Genomic DNA, 26,540 nt, shown 5'->3' with positions numbered 1-26,540 from the left:
CTGGGTTCCATAAGAAGGTTAGGTTCGAAGATGGGCAAAATCGGCCCACTGCCAGGCCCGCAAAATGGCGAAAATCGAAAACCTATAAAGTGTCATAACTAAGCCATAAATAAAGATATTAAAGTAAAATTTGGCACAAAGGATCGCATTAGGGAGGGGCATATTTGGAAGTAATTTTTTTTGGAAAAGTGGGCGTGGTCCCGCCCCCTACCAACTTTTTTGTACATATCTCGGAAACTACTACAGCTATTCAACTAAACTCTATAGAGTCGTTTCCTTCAGGCATTTCCATATACAGTTCAAAAATTGAAGAAATCGGATAATAACTTCGCCCACCCATACAAAGGTTATGTTGAAAATCACTAAAAGTGCGTTAACCGACTAACAAAAAACGTCAGAAACACTAAATTTTACGGAAGAAATGGCAGAAGGAAGCTGCACCCAGGCTTTTTTTTTAAATTAAAATATCTCGGGAACTACTTAACCGATTTCCATGAAATTCGGTATGTAATATTTTCTTAACACCCTGATGACATGTACAAAATATGGGTGAAATCGGTTCACAACCACGCCTTCTTCCAATATAACGCTATTTTGAATTCCTTCTGATGCCTTCTTTGTATAATATACTTATACATTAGGAACCAATGATGATAGCGGAATAAAACTTTACAAAAATACGGTATTTGAAAAACATGTAAATGACGGATAATGAAATCTCGATTATCACTTTATCATGCGAGAGTATAAAATGTTTGGTGACACCTGAACTTAGCCCTTCCTTACTTGTTTAACCCTAATTTTATTCGATTTGTCAAAGAGTAGCGAATAGAACAAACACTTGGCATAAATTCGGGAAACTGGCAAAATAGAGATTGATACAACACTTTATTCTTTAAACTCAGCTAAATAACATTTGACAAGTAAATAAGTTCAAATAAAAGAGTCAAAGTGTAATTTTTCTAAATTATTATAAATTTTATAGAAAAAAGTGCCAAAAAATGTTTCTAGTGCGACCGTGACAGGACTCGAACCTGCAATCTTCGGATCCGAAGTCCGACGCCTTATCCATTAGGCCACACGGCCCTTGAAAGCTCTTCTCACTAATGCCACAGTTCAGCGCTCGCGCTTGTGTTTGAACAGCCGCAGACAAACTTCTTCGGCATATTTGGGATAGCTAGAAAATATTTGGCGCGGCGGAAGGAAAAAAGACTGCAAAATTTCGTTGTTTGCGAATATATGTTTACATATGTATAAGTAGAATTATGTACACAGTTATTTATATATTTATGGGCGTATCTATGTTTTCGAAAGGCTGAAAATGGTATTTTAAACCTTTTAAGCTTTAAGCATACTGACTAAGTCATATTTATTAATAACCATAAATTTGTTAGTGTGTAAGTAGCTGTCAGGGAAGATGAACATTTTACCCGTAATTCTTAACGGATTAGTAATGTTTTAAGTTATTGCGATGCTGTCAAGTTCAAGTTGAACGAATTCATTATGAGAGTTAGATTAGGAGCAACAGTTTCTAGGCTAACGAAGTAATGGATTATTAGGCAAAGAAATTTTTTTTTTTTTTTTTTGATTAAAGATATTTTAGCTCAATAAAAAAATTTGAGTAAAAATATTTTAGCTCAATATTATTAATTTTGAATTCGTTAATAAATTTCATTTAATTCAGATTAATTTTCATTTGCACTATTTTAATTGATTCCGGAATTCTACGTCAATTCAGTCAATTTTACGTTCCTATGTTTGATGATGAGAGATGAGAAAGTACGATTTAATTTCGTTCCTCACTCGCCGTCTTCATTTAGCGCAATACAGTCACAGTTTCATTTCCAATTGTTGTTTCATTTCCAGATGTTCCTCACATTTAAATTTCATTCTAACTCCACTTCATTCCATTTTGTTTCATTTCCAATTGTTGTTTCATTTCCACCTTTTTGTTTCAATTCAATGTCGTTCTAATTTCATTTCGTTCCATTTCGTATTCAAAAATTTCACACCACCCATGGTAAATGCAGTTTTATTGCCAACTAATGTTTCGTTTCCACCTGTTTGTTTCATTTCCAACTATTTTTTCATTTCCTATGTTTGTTCCAATTCAATGTCGTTCCATTTCATTCCATTTTGTATTCAAAAAGCTTACATTACTCATGGTAAATGCAGTTTTATTTCCAAAAGTGGTTTCGTTTCCATTTATTTTGTTTCAATGTCATTCTAATTTCACTTCATTCCATTTTGTATTGAAAAAGTTCACATTATCTATTGTAAATAAATCGTAAAAAAAGGTTTAGTTTCATAATTAACTAATTAATTATTTTTCCATTTCATTTCATATCATTCCCATCATTCCTGTGTGCTTTTTAGCGCCTAGAACTTAGTTTCAGTTGGAATTTTTGTATTACCAGTTAGTGGTTAGTGTACCATTTAACTTCCAAATTACTATTTTCTTGTTGTATATTTTATTTCCCATCCGTTCCACTTTTTAGAGTCTAGATTTAAATTAGTTTGAGTTAACATTATTGAGTTTCATTTGTTTGTATACCATTCAATTTAGTTCTAAAGTATAGTTTTCGTTGAAGTATGTTCCATTTTCAATTCGTTCCACTATTTATCTCCAAGAATTTCTTTTAGCTTGAGCTGAAATTATTTTGTTGCATTTTTTCCTATACCATACAATTTAGTTCCAAAATACAGTTTTCGCTGAAGCACGTTCTATTTCCAATTCGTTCCACTTTTTAGCATAAAAATTTTAGATAATCTTAGTGAAAATTATTATGTTTTTTTTGTAAGTGTGTCATTCAATTTATATGCAGTTGTTTTTTTTTTAAGTATGTTCTATTTCCAATATGTTTCACTTTTTACCTCTTAGAACTTATCTTGGTTTGAGTTAAATTATTGTTTTGAATTTGTTAGAATACCATTCAATTTATAAACAAAGAATACGTTTCGTTGATTTATGTTCTATTTCCAAATCGTTCCACTTATGGATATAAAAAGAAAGAAAATAAAGAAATTTATTCGCAAGTGTATCATTCAATTTATATCCAGAGTAAATTTTGAGTTGAAGTATGTTCCAGTTTCAATCCGTTCCGCTTCACTTACTTCCTACTTTTTTCAGTCACATTTCACTGAACTTCTTTTTCATAGCATATAATATATAAATTCTTTGAATTGTGTTTCAATTTCATTGTGTTCCTTTGATATAAAGATTCATATATTCAAGGCTCCCACTAGACATTGAATTTCACATAAAAATTATTTCTATTAAGCCTTCAGTCACTTGATTAATCTTAATTTTCAAAAACGAAGTCCTCATCTGTACTCTCTTTCTATTTCTCTCGAGTTAAGAAAAATCATCACCAAACAAATCAAGCCATAAGATTTCATCCATAATAACTTCAATTTATGTTTCATATTTATATCATTTCGTTTCTTCATATGTTCCATATGGTTCTCGGCACTTCGAAGCATCAGTGGCAGCACTAAGACTCAATCGCCCTTCCTCGGTCTTCTGTTTTACAACACCTGAGCCAATAAATCCACTTTTTTTTATAGTAATCAGCTCTTCTATTGTTGTTTTTGCTGTTGCTTTATTGCTTCTGCTGATTGCTGTTCCGCTGTTCTGCTGTTCTGCCGCTGCGGGCTTATTTCCGTTGGCTTTGCTTATCTCGCAATCAACTGCTACATGCGTATGTGTGAGAGCGTGTGTCGACACATGCATGGTTGTGTGTGTGTGCGTGTATGTAAACATGTATTTATGAATGTAGTGTTTTTTGCTTTTTTGTTTACTTCATTTTTTTTTTTAATTTTTTGTATTCCCATAAAAGCGCGAATGACTGAGGGTCTATGTGTAAGGGTCTATATGTAAGTGATTTATAATTTTACTGTTTTTTTCATTTTTTTTCCTTATACCCTGCATAAAGTATATTAAGTTTGCCACCAAGTTCGCAATACCCAGAAGGAAGCGTCGGAGACCCTATAAAGTATATATATAAATGATCAGTATGTTGAGCTGAGTCAATTTAACCATGCCCGTCTGTCTGTCTGTCTGTCCGTCCGTCCGTCCGTCTGTATATATACGAACTAGTCCCTCAGTTTTTAAGATATCCTTTTGAAATTTTGCAAACGTCATTTTCTCTTCAAGAAGCTGCTCATTTGTTGGAACGGCCGATATCGGACCACTATAACATATAGCTGCCATATAAACTGAACGATTGGAATCAAGTTCTTGTATGGAAAACTTTCACATTTGACAATGTATCTTCACCAAATTTGATATAGATTATTTTCTAAGGCAAAAATGTAATCTCCGAAAAAATTGTTCAGATCGGATGACTATAGCATATAGTTTCCATACAAACTGAACACATAGTTACTAAAAGAAATGCACCTGTGAAGGGTATATTAGCTTCGGTGCAGCCGAAGTTAACGTTTTTTCTTGTTTTACATTGCAATTGCGCCTCGTTTTCGCCACCTCGAATTCGTTGGCCAAAACTCACATGCACCAACAGCCGTGAACGAAGTCAATCAGACAGTGGCAATCGCTCTTTGGCGGCCTTTAAGGGCATAACAGCACCCCTAGCCGCCACGGGTCACGTACTAGGCCACGTTGGTCGGTCATTAAGGCCACAAGGTGTGCGAGCGTGCACGTCATCATGGAACCACACACTTGCCATCAATTGCCATTATGGCGCTGAGCGGTGCTCAACGTGTAGTCCATCCATTTTATTAGCATTTTAGCCGCACCTCTGAATGTGTTGGCGCTCATCGTTCGCGTCGTCGTAATTTCCCGTACGCGTATTAAGGAAGCAATTTGTTAGGAAATACCCAGCCAATTGCCGACCGTCTGCAGTCAACAGCTAACAAGTAATTGTTATGCTGGTTGTTTTTGTTGCTGTTTTTGCCGTTACTGTTGCTGCTGATATACGCCTTTGGTGGTCGCATTGTTGGGGCATTTTGTTAAGCGTCGTTTAGTCATTCCGTCATTTGCCTCATGTACTCACACACACACACACACACGCGCAGACATTTATAGCGCTCATATTTACAAAGTCGCAAATTGAAATCCAAATTGTTGCTGCTGTTGTTGTTGTTGTCTCTCAATTTGTTGTCTGCGCGCCCATTAAGCATTTTAACGTTGGCATAAAACAGTTTCTATTGTTATTGTTATTGTTCTGCAGCTATCGCTCCGATCGGAAATTGAGTTAGAAAATTGCTCCGGAGTTGAAATATTCGCTTTCAAAAATCGCGAAAGTTAGCAGGTTTAATGAGAAAATCAACATTGTAAAGTATCTTTCCATTTATATAACGCATAACGGAGTTAATGAAATCGAATTACGAACAATTTAAGTTAGTGCCGTTGCTGGTCTTTCAAATCCGCTGAATTCATGCAGAGGAAAATGGTAGCACGGTGTTCACTAGTTGTTTTCGTTGTTGTATCCAAGAATTATTCAAGTCAATCTTCGATTCAAAATGTGGGGTTGTCTCGCGAGGCTGTTGTTTAGTTTTCATTGGGGCGCTTTTTACGTGGCTGGTCTCAAACCCAGCGCACAACCCTGTGGAGGGATATTTGATCTAAGACCGAAAGTCGTGAGCTGCTTGAGCCATGTGTAAAAGAATAACAAGTGAATGGCAATGAGAGAAGTTTCCACACTTGCGTGAACCTCTACACATGACTCCATCATCCATCATTTGATTCTCTGTTCTACTGAGAACCGTATTTCAGTGACAGTTGCCTGCATCGACCGTCGCTGTCGCTGTTTTTCACATAGTTCTTACACGGTCTTGCAACATGAAGCCGAGTGTTGCTTTTCGCTTGCTTCAATTTTATGAGTTGTTGTCGGTATAATTTCCCATTAATGATCCTATCATGATATTCAAGTCATATAGTCATTACGGATTCAGTCACATTCCGATGCAAATTTGTCATGCAAAATCATGTTCCAACGTTTCTTGGCTACTATTCATAAGGCACCAAATTTCTTTGTCCTTGAATGTATCCCGCTGCTTTAAAAATGCAATGGTTGTGACTTCCAAAGACTTAGTTAGCTCTTCCTTTTTGCGGCAAAAAAAGACAGAAGCTTCGGTAAGGATCCCCGATCATCTACTAAAATAATATTTCCAACATCGATACCAAAATGTAGTTAGGTTATTATCGCATATACCGGCGAGGGAGTTGTGGCTGGGAAGAAGCCGTTAGTGAAGAGGTGCAGTGAGCTTCTTAGGGTCAAAGGAGAAAGTTGGTGGAGGGTTTACTGTCAGGCGCTCTCTATCTACTCCAGCTTCACACTTCCTGATAATTGCATTGTTTTCCAAGTTGCGGTTGCAGCCATTAGAATCGCTGTAGACTTACTGCTTCGGAATGCAGCCTCCTTCACAGAAGTGGCCATCCACTCAGGTAGCAGGGCGGCGTTACTAAACTTGAATCAATAAACAGTACGTTCAGGTTTGGTCAAGTAGTGCCTAACCTTGCTATCAAAAACATCGAGTCTCTTTGTGATAAGACTGGTCTGGTGATCTCTTTGCCCTTAGTAAGGTTAGCCTCTCCCTAGTTGTAGAGCTTTTAATAGGTCATTGCCCTATTGGCGTCTCTGCTGTAAGGCTTTGAATCTTACCAGACGCCAACTGCAGAAGCTGTATAAAGGAAGATGAAGTGGAAACAATTCATTACTGCCTTCTTGACTGTCCCACTTTTGAGGGGTCAAGATTTAAACACTTGGTAGCGCATACCTTCAGACATCCCACGGAACTGGCGAGAATACAACTAAGCGTTTTATAAACTTATAAGTTTGAACACAGGAGTTTTTCTTTTCAAATCAATGGACTTGAACCATGTTTCCATGAAGGCTTTATAAGGGAAAACAAGAGATCTGTTTCAGTTTTTATAAGAGATCTAGCAAAAATTTGGTAACTACCAACAGTGTACGTATCTGGTTTTCAAGGCAGGGAGCATGGATCCCATCCATTTTAACACTTTATTATTCAAGCCTTTGTTAAATTAGTTGGTATTTACTCTAAGAAAATAGCCTCATTATCATTTTATGCTATAGACTATGCTCTAAAGCAGGGAAAAGTGTAGTCTCGGTTCGTTTTATACATTTTTACTTCTTAACAAAAACACTTTACAAAATTACCGTTAAATTATAAAACCATATTTCTACATACCACAACCATACCAAAAGATCATCAAACGATTTTAATAATAAAACTCATCTTCGTCCAACTTTTACCTTTCAAAGTATGATGAAGTGAAAACAAAGAAGAAGAATGTCTGCAATTCATGGCACGTGTTGAAACCAAAAACACGTTGCACCCAGATTTATTCCCGGCTCGGTGAACAGCAGCGCAGACACACTTATGTATCTTTGAATACAGACTTTCAAACGGATTAATATTTTTATAACCTTCCAGCAGCAGGATTAAAGAAGATCTGCTTAACGCTTTGAAGGCTATCACATAACGGTTCAATGCAAAAAATCGCGAAAATTTAACAAAATATATGAATTTCAAAAAGTCTGAGTTAAAAGAAAGGCAACAAGAAATGAACTGAGTCTGGCGAAATTTAGCAAAAAGAGCTGATAAAAATGCGAGACAGCCGCGATGGCTTCATGATAAAATTAAATGTCACAAAATGTCAAGCGAAAGTGGCACAATCAAGCGGAAAATATAAAAAATAAAAATTATAAAAAACAGTTTACATTTATAGCAACACTTGTTATTGGCGCCAGAAGATTTTCTCGAGCGCGTTGCACTCAGACGCCATTGAACTAAGTGTAAATTAACTAAAAGCTTTTTGTTGTAACTAGAGCGACCGACTTGTTGCTAAGAATACTAGAGAAAGAAATGCGACTAGATAATTGTCTGTGCCACTAAAAAGATGACAGTTTAAAAGTCAAGACAGTCTAGAGTCGGAAATGAAAGGAAGCCGTGAATTGTTTAAACTAGGCAACACTATTGGTTGATCTACGGGATGTTCCTTTATAGTCTCAATAAACAGTTTGAGATTGATAAATAGTATCTGTAAAGAATGTGCTTCGGGCACTTCGCTTGTCTTTATGATCAACATAATCGGCCAACTGTGCATACTATTCGCACCACCATCACCCATCTTGAGAGCCAACATTCATTATTGGATAATATTCCACGCATAGACCACGTCCAGCACGCAGTGAAGAAAATATAGCAGGCGTAGCTGAGAGTGTTCCGGAAGACCGTGTAGAGTCGATACCGCACTGTTCGCAACAACTCGGACTGACATATGGAACGACATGACGCATTTTACGTCGGGATCTTGAAAGCGTACAAAATACACTTTGTGCAAGATCTGAAGCCGCTCCACCTTCCCAAGGGACATCGCTTCGTTCTATGAGGCTTTGAAAAGTTTCAAGAAGATAGGACGTTTTCCAGCCAAATTTTGTTCAGCGATGAGGTCCATTTCTGTAAATAAGCAAAATTGCCGCATTTGGGACAAAGAGCAATCTGAAGAGATTCAAGAGCAGCCATTTTATCCAGAAAGAAACAAGGGTTTGGTGTGGTTTGTGGGCCAGTGGATCGGCTTGTATTTCTACAAAAATGATGCCAGTGAGAACGTAACCGTCAATGGCGACCGTTATCGCACCATGATAACCACCTGTTTGATGTCTGAAATTAAAGCTCGTCATCTCGGCAACATTTGGCTTCATCAAGGCGACGCCACTTCCTGCACACATCGCATCAATCAAGTTTTTTATTACGAGAAAACTTCGGTGAGCTCATTATTTCACATTTTGGGCCGGTCGATTGCCCTCAAAGATCGTGTGATATCACTCCGTTAGATTTTTTTCTGTTCCTATGTAAAGTCTAAAATCTATGCGGACAATCCCGATTCAGCCTTTGACGTGTCATTCGCCAGTTACCAGTCGAATTGCTCGAACGAGTCATCGAAAATTGGACTCAACGGATGGACCAACTGAGACGTGCCCACGGCCAACATTTGAAAAAGATTATCTTCAAAAAATAAATAACAAGAAATATTCCTTCGAATGATAATAAATATTCCTCATTAAATTTGAAATTCCTATGTTTTCTTCTTCACAAAAGTAAGGATTCGAGGTTCCTCTGGATCACTCTACATAACATTTTCTGTTAAATAGTATTAAGCATCTTAAATATTATACGACTTTCACACGGCATTCCATCTATAATGTAATTAAAAGCCACCATCGATTACCACGACAACCGTCTCAGCGCCAACCGCCAATTAAACACGGAAAAAAAATTAAGTAACATTGAAAAATAATGAAGTCCACAAGGCGCAGCGACATAACGGCACAAAAGAAAACAAATAATATTTTGCTATAATAACAGTGTCTTTTTATTGCCGCAATAATAACGAATTAAAGGTGCGAATTGACTGCGGCATGCCAACCTGCTTCTGTGGCGGCTGCCGGACAATGCCGCGGCGCACACCCATATTTTGTGGGACCCGCCCACAACGCGCTCGCGTTACGGTAGAAATGTTAACAGCGCAATGTTGTTGTTTTCCTGTTCGAGGATTGTTCACAGTAGTCGGTTTTATTGCCTTGCGTATCTACATGTACATATGTATGAGAATTTGTGTCTATTGAACATTGCACCTGTGTTGCCACACTGCTTGTGTTTTTTGAAGTGAATGGAATGCTTTGTATGCAAATATTTATATCTATGTATGTATGTATGTATGAATGTGTTTGCATTTATGGAGTTGCTTATTGAATTTGCTGCTTAGGCAATGAATTTGATTTTGTGCGGCTCGAATGGCAAATAAAAAATATAATAAACAAATAAATAGTGGAATTTCCCTGATTGAGTCATAATATTGTATTCATTATTTTGTTTAGATTTTAAAAATTCTGTTACTTCGAGTATCATGTGTCAGAAGCTATATGATTGAAATATATGGTTTTGTAAATTCGCTCGGCGGGTACTCCTTCAAATACTCTCAGAGCTGGAGTGTTTTCACACATTCGGACGACATGACTTAGCCATCGAAGTCGCTGTCTCTTAAGTCGCTGAACTATGTCAATGTCATCGTTCCATCGAATGCGATATTCGCTGTGGCTAACTCGCAAAGCACCATAAATCTTTCGCAGAACCTTTCTCTCGATCACTCCTAAGGCCGACTCATGAGATGATGTCATCGTCCAAGCCTCTGCACCATATAGTAGGACAGGGATGATGAGTGACTTATAGAATGTAGTCTTTGTTTGGTGAAAGAGAGAGATTTGATTCGAAAACAAAAATAAAACAAAAATAAAACAGGTGGCAAGCCTGCCCAATATATTTTCGTCAGTCCAATTCTTTGCAGTTTGTACATATTTTCAGTACAATTGTTATTTTTTGTATTATACTATTTTATTAAATCGAGCTGTATTAAAATTTTGAAAAATGTGGCAACCCTTAAACAAAAATATGTCTTCAATAATAAGCTACATGAAATCTGTTTAGTTCCCTCTCCATGTTCTTATACATACTTTATTTTGCCAATATGTGGCAACTCTTCGATGTCGATTTGAAAATGTTTCTTTACACCGACTAATTTATGGGTTTTATGGTAATTTTAAACTTTCATAATAAATAAGAAATAATTTACTCCAAAAAAAACTGCATGCAGGTGGCAACTCTTCTCACAAATGTGCGCGTTGAAAATTTTTCTTTACACCGTCTAATTTATGGGTTATATATTGTTGTATTAAATTATCTTAATAAATAAGAAAAAAATTACTGCATAAAAAATTGCGCGCAGGTGGCAACTCTTCTATGACATTTCTTCAATTGATATTATATATTTTTGAAACATCTTCAGCAGCATTTTATTGTTTCTATATTTTTTACAGCAAATTTTAAAACTGGTGGCAACCTCTTAACGCATTTTCGGTTTGGGTTTTAGAAAAACAACTTTGTTTATAATTTTATTAAAAAATTGTGTAAATAAATAAATAATCGATTTTTTCTTTACAGATATACTTTCAACACAAAACTTGGTAAGCTTTTATTTACTATTGAAAAATGAAAATAACATAACTTTGCTTTAGAAAAATTTCTCAATAAACAGTTTTTACGCAATATACTTAAAGATAACGTGTTTCTTATATACTATAATGCTTGTATACTTTCGATTTTATCATTTGAAATGTCATATCTTATCACTTAAATCTTCAATTACATTTTTGAATCTAAAATTGAAGGGAATTTTAAGTTCAGTGACCTCTGCGAGCTTCGAAACAGGGTGGGAATTGACTTCTCATATACACTTGTGCTCACATAATTAAGCCACTGCATAGCAAAACTATGTTTCTGAAAATAAATTCACCGTATTAGCTTTTCATTTGTATAACGGTATGCAAAAAAGTTCCGTTATATGTTGAGAAGTTGTTAAGATCATATTCAGAGAAATAAGTACCGTGGTTGGCGAAAAAATTAAAATAAACTCGCAGTTGAGCTAGTCGCGTGTGCTCATATAATTAAGCCAGTGTTACAAAATCTTTGCAATCACGGTCTGTGTAAAAAAAATTATTGAAAAAGTGAAACGTTTATTGGTTCCATTTAATTTAAAAACGTTTTTTGAAAGTTTTCTAAACAATGGGTAAAAACAAGAGTACAGTTCCATGTGAAAGAAGAGTCATATGGGAATGTTACCAAAAGTTCAAAAATATTGCGAAAGTAGTGGAATATTTAACCTTTTCTAGGGGAAAGGTTAAGAATGCTTTACAATATTTTAAAAAACATAAGTCTTTTGAAAATCTGCCCCGTAAAAAACCCAGAAAGACAACTCCTAACGACGACAGGCAGATAGTACGAATGAGCAAGGTGGATCCTTTTTTGACCTCGAGCGAAATTAGAGCTCAAATTGAGCAAAATCATGGTGTACGGGTATCAGCACAGACAGTCCGCCGGAGATTACAGGAAAATTCCTTAAATGGGCGAATTGCACGAAGCAAACCGATCGTTACAAAAAGGAACATCAAACGAAGGCTAGCGTTTGCGAGAGAGCACCTGCAAAAGGACTCAAAATTCTGGGATCTAGTGGTATGGAGTGATGAATCTAAATTCAATGTCTTTGGGAATGACGGTAGACCCTATGTCAAGTGACCACCACTACAAGAACTTAACCCACGGTATACCAAAAAAACTGTCAAACATGGTGGATCATCAGTCATGGTGTGGGGGTGTTTTACTTCATGCGGAGTAGGACCACTTGTACAAGTTGAGGGCAAAATGACAGGCAGTATGTACAGAAACATTTTAGCCGAACACCTAAATGGAAATTACGCCGATAATTTACCACTAGCTTGGATATTTCAGCAGGATAACGACCCAAAGCACTGCTCCAGGGTCGTTAAGGACTGGTTTGCGATGAACCGTATCAAGTGTCTTGAGTGGCCTGCCCAAAGCCCGGATTTAAACCCTATAGAGAATCTATGGGGGATTATTAAAAGGGCAGTTGCGGCGAGAAAGCCGTCAAATAAGGCTACATTGTGGCAAATTTTAAAAGAAGAATGGAGCAAAATTACTCCGGACCAATGTAACACACTGGTCCGTACAATGAGCCAACGCTGCAGGGAAGTAATTTTGCAAAAGGGATTCCCAACAAAATATTAGTCTAAATAAGGCAAGTTTTTTTGAACAAAACATCGAATTCTTTTATCTGACAGCTTATTTTTGAAGGTGGCTTAATTATATGAGCACGAAAAATACATACCAATGAAGAAAAAAATAGATTTTTGCTTTTGCATTAAAATTTACCTTTAAAAAACTATAAGTACAATAAAGTTAAAGCAATTTCTTTTAATTTTGTGAACTTTTTTTTTCGATTTATCAATAAAACTCAACTTTTATGAATTTGTACACCATAACGTTTATGTGGCTTAATTGTGTGAGCACAAGTGTATGTATGTTCATATGTATGTATTACATACAATATTTGTGGTTTGAAAATGCAAGGCTAGTTAGTCGTATATATACAAGTATATATTGTATACTTATAAGTAATTCTTTATTCACACTTGTAGGCACATATATGTATGTATGTATATTTACGTATAACCCAGCTATTAATTTTTTATAAGCAAAACATTGAACTGAACTTTGCTCATATTTACAGCTATGCCTACTTATCATTGTCAAAATAGATGTCAACAATAAAATTAATTCATTTATTGTATATATTTATATATTTTTTGCCTTTCATGTTGCTCTCAGTTTATCTTGTTATTGTTTACCTTATTATTTTGATTAATATCGCAACAAAAACGTTACGTATACAAATACACACTGTTTCAAGAGGTTCCTTTATTTTAGAAAAAATTTAGATTTACTAATGAAAAAATTGTTTTACCCTTTGTTTTTTACTTAAAAAATATTAAAGTGGGTATTATACATTTTTAAGTTGGTAGCTCTGGCAGGGAATATTTTCCAAGTGATTAAAAAAATATATTATGTATGTTACATACAAATATTAAACAATAAAAAATAAATTTTAAATTTTGCTTCTAGTTTTTGGCTAAAATTTTACGTCAAACCACAATTACGGAATATACATATATTTTTTTAGAAAACAAGCGTTAATAATAATTATTGTTACTTAGTTTATTCTAAAGTGGTTGTATACATGACGTGACAAGACTTGACATAACATGACTTAACTTAACGTAACTTAATATAATGTAACTTAACTTAACTTACTTATTTAATGAAATAAAATGTGACATATTTAAACATTACTTAACTTAAATTAAAGTAAAGTAACTTAACTTAACTTAAATTAACTTAGCTGAAATTTACTTAAATAAACTTAACTTTACTTAACTTAAATTAAATTGAATTAACATAACTAACTTAACTTAGCTTAGCTTAACTTAACATAACATAACATAACCTAACTTAACGTAACTAAATACAATTTAACCAATGCATAATGTGCTTATTTAATATAACTTAAAATATTGTAACTTATAATAATTTTACTTATTTGTTTAAGTGATCAAAACGTAACAAATGATAACATTACTTAACATAAATTAAATTAAAGTAACTTAACTTAGCCTAAATTAACTTAACCATACTTAACTTTACTTAATTTAAACTAAATTGAATTGACATAACTTAACTTAACATAACATAACTTAACGTCATGTAACTTAACATAACTTAAATTTAACTTATAAAAAGCTTGCTTAACATAAACTAATATAATTTAATTTGACGTAACTTAACATAACACAACATATCTAAAACTTATCATGAGTTAATTTAACATTAATTAACGTAACATAAGTTAACATAACATAATATAAATTTTAAATATTTATACATACACACCCTAAACAAAACAGATAACAATTCACTTCGATCTATATCATATTTTCCAACTAAAAATATATATATGCGGCAACTCTACTCATAATTTGCATAGCTAACAACTTTTCTGCTAAAAATTTTTCGTCAATGTAACAGAGTCTTATGAAAAAGCGCCATTTTGGTAATTTTAAAATTTGCTAACTTTTATTTTGACTTGTTGCCTCTTTTTATTAAACAAATTTAGGAATTCAGATTTTTCAAAACCATTTTGTTTCAAGGTTGCGACATCGTTTTGTCGTTTAGCATGTTGAATAGGAGACTCTTTTAAAAGCAAAGAAATTATTGTCAAAAGTTAGTTAAACAAATTTGGATACATCTACTTTAGATGTTAAGATATTTATGTATTTTATCGATTATAATTTTCTTTTATACCCTGTAGCCACATGTTGCATGTTTTGCTCATACCAATGTATCTTTGTGCCTAAAATAGATAAAGTTAGGTGAAAACTTGGGGCTAGCCCCATATAACTGATATCAGGATTTTCAAACATCCGGCTGACTGGCAATGATATGTGAGATACCATAATGAATCTCAGGGAAATTTTTTTAGTATGTGTGGTCAAATAAGATCAATATTAACCCACAAGACACATACTTGTATGTTCCTGTAGTGTCTCTAGCAGAAAAATTACAAAAAGTGGTCGACCAAAATGGTACAGATTTGTTCATTTATTTCTTAGTATAAATATAAAAAAAATAAAGTAAAGTTTGATTAGAAATACGAAAAGTCTTTTTTACTACCCATTTTGAATTTTTATGACGCAACTGGAAAGGAGAGAAACATTACTTACTTTTGTAATCATAAATGTGTTTATGGTAGTGCCACATATGTAAATAGATCTGTAGAATATGCCATACTCAGATATATACTTGTATGTACATAAATCTGATTAAATACACTCCTCATAAGCTTGCATCCTCTACAGTAACTGAATGCTCTCTAATATATGTATACTATAAATACATTTTTGGCAAAATTGGTGGAACAATAAATCGAAAAACAAGCATACACAAACAGCAATCTCTATATGTTAATATGTTGCGAAATTCGTATACGGTCACAAAAAAAAAACAACAACCAAAAAGTAAAGCATAAGTTAATCACCAAGGATAAACAAAAAAGTGTGTCTGATAAACATTTTGACGGTAACAGCCGTATAGCCGGTACTAATTGAAGCTCATGAAACATCTGGGCCATAAGTGCGGAAATTGAGTTTGAGGTCGTTGCCTGTATAGCGCTATACAAACGATTTTTTTGCTATAGAGAGAACTATTAACTTTCTTCACATCGTTCATTTTATAATAGAGATTGCTGGTACTCAATTGAAAACCATCAAAACTGGAGTGTTCTTCCATTCACAGAACCTTTCTCTTAAAAATTCGTAACGTCAACTCATCAGATGTTGCCATCGTTCATGCCTCTGCACCATACAGTAGGACGGGAACAACGAGAGACTTATAGAGTTTGGTCTTTGTTTGTCGAGAGAGGTCTTTACTTGCTCTACCTTTGGCGGGTATACATGTTTCAAACAACCGTTAAGTGAACAAAACCATAATACACATGTGTCAAACATTTTGTGGGTCTACAAGCCTTCAAAAGCGATTGTCGAACATAAATTTGTTTAAACGTTTTCATTGATAAAGACTTCTCCGATTAATCATTCGATAAGAGGTCGCTTGCCAGCAGCTGAGCGCTTGAAATGCAACATTTACATACACAAGAGGGGAGAGCTATTAATATTCTCGAAACGGAGAGTTAAGAATCAATGCAAAATCTTTTCCTTGCGCGTCTGAAATTTCTTAATTTATGATAATTAATTGGCTTAATTCTTCTTTACTTGTTATACATTTCAGTCACGCTACGGTTTATGGTATGTTTCTTTTGTCCAACTGCCGCGCTCGATGTCAACAATAATTGCTGTCTACTTGTGTGTGTGTGTAGGCGTTCGGCAACATACATTTTCGTGGCTGCTGTCATGGAAATTTTTAACTCTCCTTTAATTAAATCAGTTACATGTTGTTAACAAAGTTCCTGAATACAAAAACAAAATAAACAGTAAAAGCGGAAGAATTATCGGTCGGAAGCAGAGCGTGTTGACTTAAACGGTAAAATTATAAGAAACATTTTAAGTTGGATGTTTTAACGGTTGCCGTTCGCATGTTTTATCAGAGCGCTGAAAATGCCAGGTATTTTTCAGTACCAATTGGGCGTGTGGAAAGGACACACTAACTACCTTGCTAGGGTTTGAATCCTCCCGACCGTTAGGGCTATTGTCCCAACGGTATTGCCACCTACTCTGACCCTATTATCTAGAAGCCTCTTGCTTCCTAGACATCCCTCCCTCTCTACGTCATCAATAGAAATCCAATCATTCCGCAGCAATGACATACTCAAATCCCTTCTTAGCCTGAATGCAACAGCATGCTGTATGACAGTCAGGTAAAGAGCGGTCCCACCTAACAAAACTTGTATATTGCGACTGCGTAAGTGGCACAGGTCACAAACAAGCCACGATAATGTACTTATATGGCGCTAACATCGCAGTGTCCGAGGTCTCAATCACTCCGCAAAATGCGTCGTACCTTGCCTCCTTCACATTCGACAAGTGTGAAATGAAACACGAGAGAGGCCTTTTTGTCCGGAAAGTAGTTCCGCCAAAGACTAATTTGAGAACAGTCTAACTTCTCTAGTCGTTGTACCACTCGATTTAAGCTTAAGTGGTCAAACGCTCCTTTGAAGTCAATGAATATACCAAGGATAAATTTGTTGGCATTCTCCCGAACAATATTCTGAATATGCATCCTCATAGTATAGTCCTTTCCTTAACTCCTATTTCCTATCCGACCACAGATAAGGCCGATAAATGGACATGGATAAATCGAATCTCTCTCGAACGGCTCTTCATGCCGTTCATTTATTTGTTTTTTAAAACCTTCTTTTTTTTAATTTAATTTTAAAATTATGAGAAAAGTCTTACTATTTTTTGCCCACCAAAACGAAAATATAAAATGTGGTTTAAACCGTTTCTTGTGATTTTCCAAGCACACCTTTGCAACAGCTTGCATTTGAATGAAATTTTCATACAAAAAATATACATTTTAACTTAATCTTACACCAAGCTGCACCAACGAGAAAACCGCGAACAAATGGTGAAGAGAAATTTAAAAAAAATTACCTACTTGGTCGGCAATTAAATGAGGATAATCAGCCAGCGGTGAACGGCGAACGGTAATTAAGGCAACGCGTACAAATTAAAAAACTTTGCAACATTTCTCCTTCATCTACGCAGACCGAGGGGGAGGGGAGCTAAAGCCAACGACAAGTAAATCAACAATAAAACCGAAATGAAATAAGCAAATGTAGAAAGAGTTTTACATAAGAGCAGTACAAAGAGGAAGGGGAAAGCAACGAAGGATCAACGCCCGGCAACCGAAGGGATGCAAGATGCAAACGATGAAATCGAACAGAAACAAAAAACTTTTTTATCGAACACATTGAAAAAGCAATCAAAGTTCTCGGCAAATAGCAAAATGAAAGTTAAGCAATTGTTGCTAAGAGTGTGTGCGCGTGTGTGTGGTTGGCAATATCATAGCAAACTGAGAAAATTGACAGCTGCCAAAGGTGGTTGTTGCGGTGTTGTTGTTGTTATGTGCGCGCGTGTGTTGACTTGGCGTCCCAGTCCAAATATTGGGGTAACCATAAATCTTCGAGCGTTGTTGTGTCGAGATAAAATGTTGGCAAGCATTTATGCACACATACACACACAGACAGAAACACATACACATACTCATGCATATGCATGAAACAAAAGCACATAAAAATTCATCCGAATTCGACACATTCACTCACATTTCACATTCGCTTGAGCATTTCGCCTTTATGGCTGCGTGCGTGTTTGCACGCTTGTTGGCCGCTCAAAATTCGACGAGTGTGTTGCATGCGATGAGCGATGGTGCGAAATTCAATACAAACATTGTGATGAAGGCACATCACCCCAACGCAGCGATATTCTATTCATAAGGATCTGTAAGCAAATGTCTGTTTGTGTATGAGTGTGTTAGTAGTTTTATTGCTGTGTGGTACACGTGCATATATTTGTGTATTAGGGTGTCCGTCATTTTTCAAAAAAGTCATACAACATATACATACAAGCTCATCCCATATATTGAACATGTGAGTTTTTGATCTTTCGTAATAAATTCTTTGCCTCCAAATATATTAAACAACAACTTTGAAAAGATAACATTCTGGTTTAATTTTAAAAATTGACTTGGTTAAAAAAGTTATAATAAATTAAATAATTATAAATTTTTTTAATTAAATAATTATAAATTATATATTTATAATTATTTAATTTATTATAAATTTCTTTTATAAATTATAAATTTTTATTTAAAAAAATTAAAAAATATTATAATTACTTAATTTATTATACAATTTTTTTATCAAAAAAATTATAAATTTTTATTTAAAAAAACTATAAATTTTTTTATTTAAAAAAATTATAATTTTTATTTAAAAATTATGTAAAATATTATCTTTTATACATTTTTTTAATTAAATAAATTATAAATTTATAATTTTTTAATTATAAATTTTTTTTCTTAAATAATTACTTAAAGGTTATTCGCAATTAAACTTCTGTATGCATAAAATACCTTGAAAGTTCATGAAAAAGCCTTACACATTCTGAGTTGCTTATACGACACGGTGTACTATAAAATGCTCCGTCAGTGAATTACTGAGCCTCAATGCACTTGATGTATAACTTTAACTGAGCATAACTTTGAAGTAGTTTATTGAAAAAAAAACAAGGAGACCTTTCTTGTAGGGAATCTCGAAATGGATCACCCTCTACATATATGTATGTACATATGTGCAACATAGCTGCCGACACGTTTTTAGCAACAAATAAGCATGCTATCAAAATTGAATTTTTTACACACAAACATTTACACATACATATATATACACATGCTCCCTGTCATGTTTGCCACAGCCATCGACCGCAAATTGACGTTTGCGGCGTTTGTGGCGTTGACAGGCATCGGTGTTTGTCATGTAAGTATATGTTGGTGTCAACGCTTTGATGATTATATTAAAGAGGAAATATTAGAATATGTTTGAATTTTGTGGCGAAGTTGTGTATGAGAGATTTTGGTAGCTCGGTGGTGCAATTATGTCGCGAAAAGAAAATTAACATCGTGTTCGACTTGGTTGCGTGTTTAACTGTGACTTGGGGGATCGTGCATCGAAGTCAAGCTAAAAAAATTTCTCAATTTCTCTCAAAAATCCCAATTGTCTGCCACTAGATGGCTCAACTTGGTGAAAACCTACATTTCCTTCTATAACTTTGAAGTTAGTGGAAGATGTTCGCCTGCGGAAGAAAAATCTAGAAAATGACACAGATTGTAAATTGACTCACCACATGTTGTTAGGGCGGTTAAAACTAATCCCATGCACTTCTTTAGGTTCATAGAAAGTTTATCCACCGAGATATTTCAATCTCCGTCTGGCAACATTTTGAATGCAGCGGAGAAGGTGCTTGGATTCCACCTCTCCTACCTCCATACAGCTACAGCAAAACCCATCTGACAAAATATTTGGTCGCACCACTTATGAACCTTTGGTAGAATGTCCATTTAGTACATCTGCACTTGCGGTGAGATTGATTTCGATAAGAGCAATTATTTCAGCCGAATATTATTTCGAAAAACCAATGATAGGAAGGAGATGATATGGTTCCTTCAAATTGAAACCGAAATTTTTTTTCAATATCTGTCTCTCTAGATCATCTTTCGCGCTCTAGTCGTTTCTTTAACTTTCAAAAGTAGATATTACTGGTAAACAAAAATCCGCTTGTTCTTTGTGGCATGAACAGAACAAAGTGTTTATTTTGTAAAAATTGTCACAAATGCAGAAAATAGCTACAGATTTCTTTCATCACCTATAGTTTTTCGGCTGTGAGGATTTTTGTTTCAAAAAAAAGTTAGATTAATATATCTAACTTTTTTATATTATATTATTTTATTAACCAAAGAGTACCTTAAAATGTTACTGTCGATGTTTTTCAGTGATACGGATATATTGATTTAGGAGTACCTCTTAACAATGTACTGAAGTAATAGGCAAGCAACTCTACTTGCCTTGCTACCATTTCTCCATAGCAGAAATGTCTTGGTTGAACCATTGCCATGTTCGTCACTTACGGCCACTAAATTTTCGAGGAAAAAATCCAGAAGGAAGTCCAGAAAGTTAATTTTAAGTGGCATGTTGCAACCCATTTTTTTTATCGGCAGTAAGTAGTTCAGTTACAAGATCTTTGTAATTGTCAGCTTTCACATTTCCAAGAAAATTTTTAACAACGCTTTTAAAGGCGCTCCTGCCTCGTATTTCAGTTTTATAGAGCATTTCCTCAAATGTTTTATCTTTCATTAGTTCTCTTATTTGCGCATCCACAAATATGTCCTCCTTAGTTTTTGCTTTACTGACTCTTGGAAAGTTTTGTTTGAGATACAAGAACCCTCTTCCATTTCTGTCTATTGCTTTAACAAAATTCTTCATTAAACTCAATTTAATATGCAAAGGTGGTAGTAATACCTTTTTGGGATCAACTAGAGGTTCACTGGTAACTTTTATTTTTGTCCCGGAGTGAGTGCCTGACGTACTGGCCATTGCTCAGGCGAATGCAGTGTTTGCGGCACGATATTAGTTGAAAATGTGGCGAAATGATCAGGAATAACCAATGTAGTATGAGATGTTGCATTATCGCACACGCAAACATAGTGAAAATCGAAGAATTCAGTTTTAGAGCCTTTCAGTTAGCATAGATGTCACTAAAAGTATTACCAACTTACAGACAAAAAATTTACCGATTCGAAAAACACGTGAAGTATAAATTAATTCAAATTAATTCACCTTTCAATTTGAACACTGTAGTATTCTAGAATCCAAAGCCGCAGGTTACAGAATATCTGTGGGTGGTAGAAAAATTCTGTTTTCAGATTTGACTTCAGCGTATCAAATTGCATTAGAAACATTTTCATGATACAAATTATCTCAATATGCACATATTTTCACATATTTTTAGCTTAGACTCTACGGCTTAAATGGAGTTTACGATCATATTTTCAGATTTTCCTAACTCATAAGACTCCCAAACTGCTACAGAATATGGAAGCTTGAGGAGCAAAAAAAATAAATCTCTTATAATAAAAAGTCCTTGATCATTGAATCAATGTATAAGGGGTCAGTGACTCTACTGTATTTGCGATAAGTGGAATGGGAAAGTCATCATTTCTTAATGATTGTTCTTAATGAAATGTAATCTTCAGCATTTTTGAAGCTTAAAGATATACTTATACATACATTAATACATCTGAGCTTATTTCTAAGCGTATTTGTCTACAGCACAAGTATTATATGAAAGTTTAAGTTATTTGCTGTGGGTTGGATACACATTAGCACACATGCACACTCAAAAATTAGTACCAGAAATACACCAAATTATAGCATATCCCAAAATGTCTCAATTATTTCGATTGTCCTTGCGCATAAGTGCTTGTTGTTATCTAGATACTTTCAGATTTTATTAACCTTCTGGTGAATGGCATTGCCAGCGCGACTACAAGCACAAGTGTACACACACACACGTTCATATATGAGTACATCTGCGTCGTTAGTTGAAAAAAATAGGATTATTTATTTCCACTAAGACCATCTGGCACATTTCGTGCGCATAAACACAAATCTTATTACATCCTTAGCGACGCATGAGATATTTAGCGAGAAACGAATAGCGAACGAGACAACAAAACAGTCGACAACAAGAAAATTAGCCAATTTTAATGCGTGTATATTATCTGGCCAAGCGGCGAGGAGGGTGAGGGCGGTGTGAGTATAAACATCCTGTAGATGCTTCATCGAAATGATTACATCTAAATAAGTATGCGAGATTGTGGGAGTGTGTGTGAACGTGTTGCTACGATGTGTTGCCATAAACTTTCGTGGGGCTGGTAGGAAAAAAACTGAACTGAACTGATAGAATTTTAAATAAAATTAAAAATGAAATAAAATAAAGACAATTAAATTAAAAAATAATATGAAAACAAATATAATAAAGATTTAATAAAAAAATTAGTTAAATTAAATAAAGTAAATTAAATTAATTAAATTAAATTAAATTAAATTAAATTAAATTAAATTAAATTAAATTAAATTAAAATAAATTAAATTAAATGAAATTAGATTAAAAGAAATTAAATTAAATTAAATTAAATTAGATTAAATTAAATTAAATTAAATTAAATTAAATTAAATTAAATTAAATTAAATTAAATTAAATTAAATTAAATAAAATAAAATAAAATAAAATAAAATAAAATAAAATAAAATAAAATAAAATAAAATAAAATAAAATAAAATAAAATAAAATAAAATAAAATAAAATAAAATAAAATAAAATAAAATAAAATAAAATAAAATAAAATAAAAAATAAATAAAATAAAATAAAATAAAATAAAATAAAATAAATAAAATAAAATAAAATAAAATGAAAGAAAATAAAATAAAATAAAATAAAATAAATAAAATAAATAAAGGAATTAAATTAAAATTTATTAAATTGAAGTACAAAATAAAATAGCTCTTTTTGATACAATAACCCACTTCAATCTCTTTAATTATCAATATTTGCGCAAAATAATCAATCGAGCACCCACACCTTTTCCTACTGGGTACCTTTTTTGTCATGCCTACAAGCAGATAACGCTTAAGTATGTATGAAAACGTGCGCTGCATGTTATTACATTATTAGTGGACTCTTATCGTTGGCGCGCACAAGCCCTGCGAAGATTATTCATGGCATAACACACACACACACGCACATTTACACACATACAAACCAAAATATTTCCATATATGCGACGCATTACCGCCTAACTTTGATTGAAAGTGTGAGCTGCCGAGAATTTGCTGATTGATGGTGTGACATTACCTGCAGGCGGCCCAAGACAGCAGCTAATTGCGAGCGCTAATCTCATGCGAGATAATTTCATTCGGATTTGCGCTTAAAGCGTGCTGCTCCCTTTAAGCTCTACATGTATTTAGTAGCCGAAATATTAACTTGTTTCGAATGTGCTCTTGCGCGTATTTGCATTAGCTACCTTTATTATTATTTATATTGTGCAATAATTTGATAAGCAGTTCGGAAATCATATTAGTTTTTGTAACGTTTAAAATCCAATTTCCGACATGTCTGTATCATTTGCAAAATTCAACGCTTTCACCTTCGCAGTCGCCTCGTTGCTAAACATTGATGTTATAAAATTCCACGCGCGTTCTAAGGTTGCGTATACGCCCTGGCCGCGTAGGCGGTTTGTTGGCACGGCAATGCGAACTTGAACTGTTGAAGAAATGTCAGTGTGCCAACAAAAAAAAAACAAAATTACAACAATGGAATTATTCAATTTGCTCAACGATGTCCTCGGTTGTTGTTGTTGTTATTGTTACATATATGAATTTCTATATTACAGACTGTGGAGTGACAAGCTGTTTATTTGGAAATGCGTACAAACGAAGGATTTTCATTATATTCGGAGCCAATATAAGGCCTCGACGCGTTCGTTTGTGCATGCAGACACAGACTCGTGCGTGTTATTTTATTTGCGCATATGAATAAATAAATAAATTTGGGCATATTTGAAATTCTGATAATGCACGTTTAAGGTCTTTTGTATTTTGTATTGTGTCTTCTTTCGATTTCTTCATTACAGACATGACGGGATATATATGCAGATATACCCATAATTATATATATGCACGCTTGTGTGCTTCACACATTGTTATTGTGGTATATAGTACAGTGCAAAAATTTGTTCATAAATTATTTATATTTTTATTCGTATAAATTTTAGTTTCAAATCATTTATATTTTGTTCATAAGCAATTTTACGAATTTTTAATCGATGTTATCTTGGCTTTAAATATGTTGCAATATTTGTTGTTACTTGGCCTAGAAATAATAAATTTACATATACAAGATATGTTTTTGTTATTTATTATTTTTTATGTTTATATTATATGTTTTCTTATTTATTATATATAGACTCCTTTCAACACACACCTCACAGTATATTTTCTAAACCTATCCGATACAACTAATTTTCGGTCAATCGAAACATTATAGAGTGTGTGAAGAGCTTTAAGCTTTGAGTAAATTCTAATATGAGGTAAAAGGTAATATGAAATCAATAATCTTATAAATGTAAGCAGTAGATAGCTGAATCTACTGCTTACATTTTTTGAGTTGTAAAAAAATAATTATTTTTCTTTCCTCTTAACTAAGAGCAAGCGTTAACTTCGGTACAGCCGATATTACACTCTTCACAGGAGCATTTTTTGTATCATAAAAGGGCCATCTTGTAAGTCAGCTATATACTATAGTGGTCCGATCTGAACAATATATTCGGAAATTGTAGCGTTGGCTTGGAAAACCAAATTTTGTGAAGACATCTTATAAAAGAAAAACGGCTTTGCATGCTAAAACTTGATAATAATAATATTTAGTTAAGGCACTGTGTTCGTAGAATGATTCCTCACATATTAGTATCGATTGTTGATCAATTTGTTGGTGGGTACGCAGAATCGCTGGTTGGCGCTTGTGACTGATTAGTTGCTCCTTGTTAATAGCGTCAAGCTTCCCTCATAAGCTGGCATGAAGGATATTTTTCGGGTAATAACTCACCAGAGGAAATATTTTTTGTGGTTCTGATTATATCGGATTGGGAGCATGTTGGATGTCCGTTATCTTCTTGCATTGGACTTCTATACTTCGCGTGGGCTTAGCAGATGCTGGTCAACAACTAGCTCTTTCCGACTGTTTCTAATGAAAGAAGTAAAAAAATATGCACCCGAAGGCATCGATTGACACTTCATCCATCCATGTTCTTCCACATGGGCGAAATGTGGGGAATTGATAGTAAAAAGCTGTATGCCTCATTTAAAGAGAACGGCTGGGAATAATAAATTCAATTACGAAGAGTTATCGGATCACAGCTTTTATACCTGGCCATTTCCTTAGAGTATTTCCTTCTTCTCGCCATTCCTGAGGCAGAAGAATACTCGCTCACTTTAATAACCCGAGGGGAAAAGGTTACAATTCTTCATTCCAAATTCAGTCATATATGGAAAGACCTCAATACATCAAAGATCTCCATAAGAGACATCGGTGGTAAACGATCTGGAAGGAACACAGGCAAGAGATTGCGTCATCATGACGAATGCCTTCCCCCAACCGAATAGCGACTAGGTCGCATTGTAAAGGTCCATCGGGGACGAGATGGTCATTTAAGAACACAAACTGGCATAATAACTAAAAATTTGTCTAGACTAGTGCAGAATGCAGGAGATTAACTGATCTACTAGCGGCTTCCTGTATCGAATCTTTTTCCAGAATTTTGTTGTTTGCCTGTACAAGCACCTCTCAAAATAATTTTAGTAATGTAAGGAGATAAAACAAATAGAGTTGTATGTGAAAAAGTTTCGTTTTATAATCTGGTTGGTCTATTATGATTTGGACTTCTGACATTGTATTGCTCTTAATGCTGGTTCCTAGAATGACGAAATTATCTACGACTTCGAAGTTATGACTGTCAACAGTGATGTGGGACAGAAGTTAGTTCGTCTTACCCTCGCTCTCTACCAGATCCATTTGCTTCGCTTGCTTACCCATTCTGGAGAAGGCAGAACTAACGCCGCGGTTGTTGAGGCCAATAATATCAATTCATCGGTGTACGCCAGCAGCTGCACACTCTTATAGAAGCTGGTACGTTCACTATTTAATTCTGCAGCTCGAATTATTTTCTCCAGAAAAAGGTTGAAGAAGTCACACGAAAGAAAGTCGCTTTGTCTGAAATTTTGTTTGGCATCGAACAGCTGGGAGAAGTCCCTCCTGATCCTAAGTGTCGATTCTCTTTTCACATGTATTTTCCAAGATTTGGTGCATGGTGAATATCTGGTCGGTTGTTGATTTTCGAGGCGTAAGGCAACACTGATAAGGTCCAATCAGTTTGTTAACGGTGGGCTTTAATCTTTCACACAATTCGCTCGATAGGACCTTATATGCGATGTTGAGGAGGCTTATCTTACGGT

At 34.5% G+C, this 26,540-nt stretch overlaps 1 long non-coding RNA gene and 1 other non-coding gene across 2 annotated transcripts in view; one reads left to right on the top strand and one right to left on the bottom strand.

Annotated features, from left to right (window-relative positions):
• The window catches only part of LOC120771888, a 91,068-nt gene that overhangs the window by 21,953 nt on the left and 42,575 nt on the right, over positions 1 to 26,540 (top strand). The window contains exon 2 of the long non-coding RNA XR_005705009.1: positions 10,990 to 11,012. This is a non-coding gene — a long non-coding RNA (uncharacterized LOC120771888). The remainder of the gene's footprint in view (positions 1 to 10,989; positions 11,013 to 26,540) is intronic.
• Positions 1,014 to 1,086, bottom strand: Trnar-ucg. Its single transcript has one exon. It is a non-coding gene; the product is annotated as a tRNA-Arg (tRNA).

Source organism: Bactrocera tryoni, chromosome 3 (genome assembly GCF_016617805.1).
Source record: "Bactrocera tryoni isolate S06 chromosome 3, CSIRO_BtryS06_freeze2, whole genome shotgun sequence".
In the NCBI taxonomy this organism is placed as follows: Eukaryota; Metazoa; Arthropoda; class Insecta; order Diptera; family Tephritidae; genus Bactrocera; species Bactrocera tryoni.
This window is presented reverse-complemented; position numbering and strand designations above follow the sequence as displayed.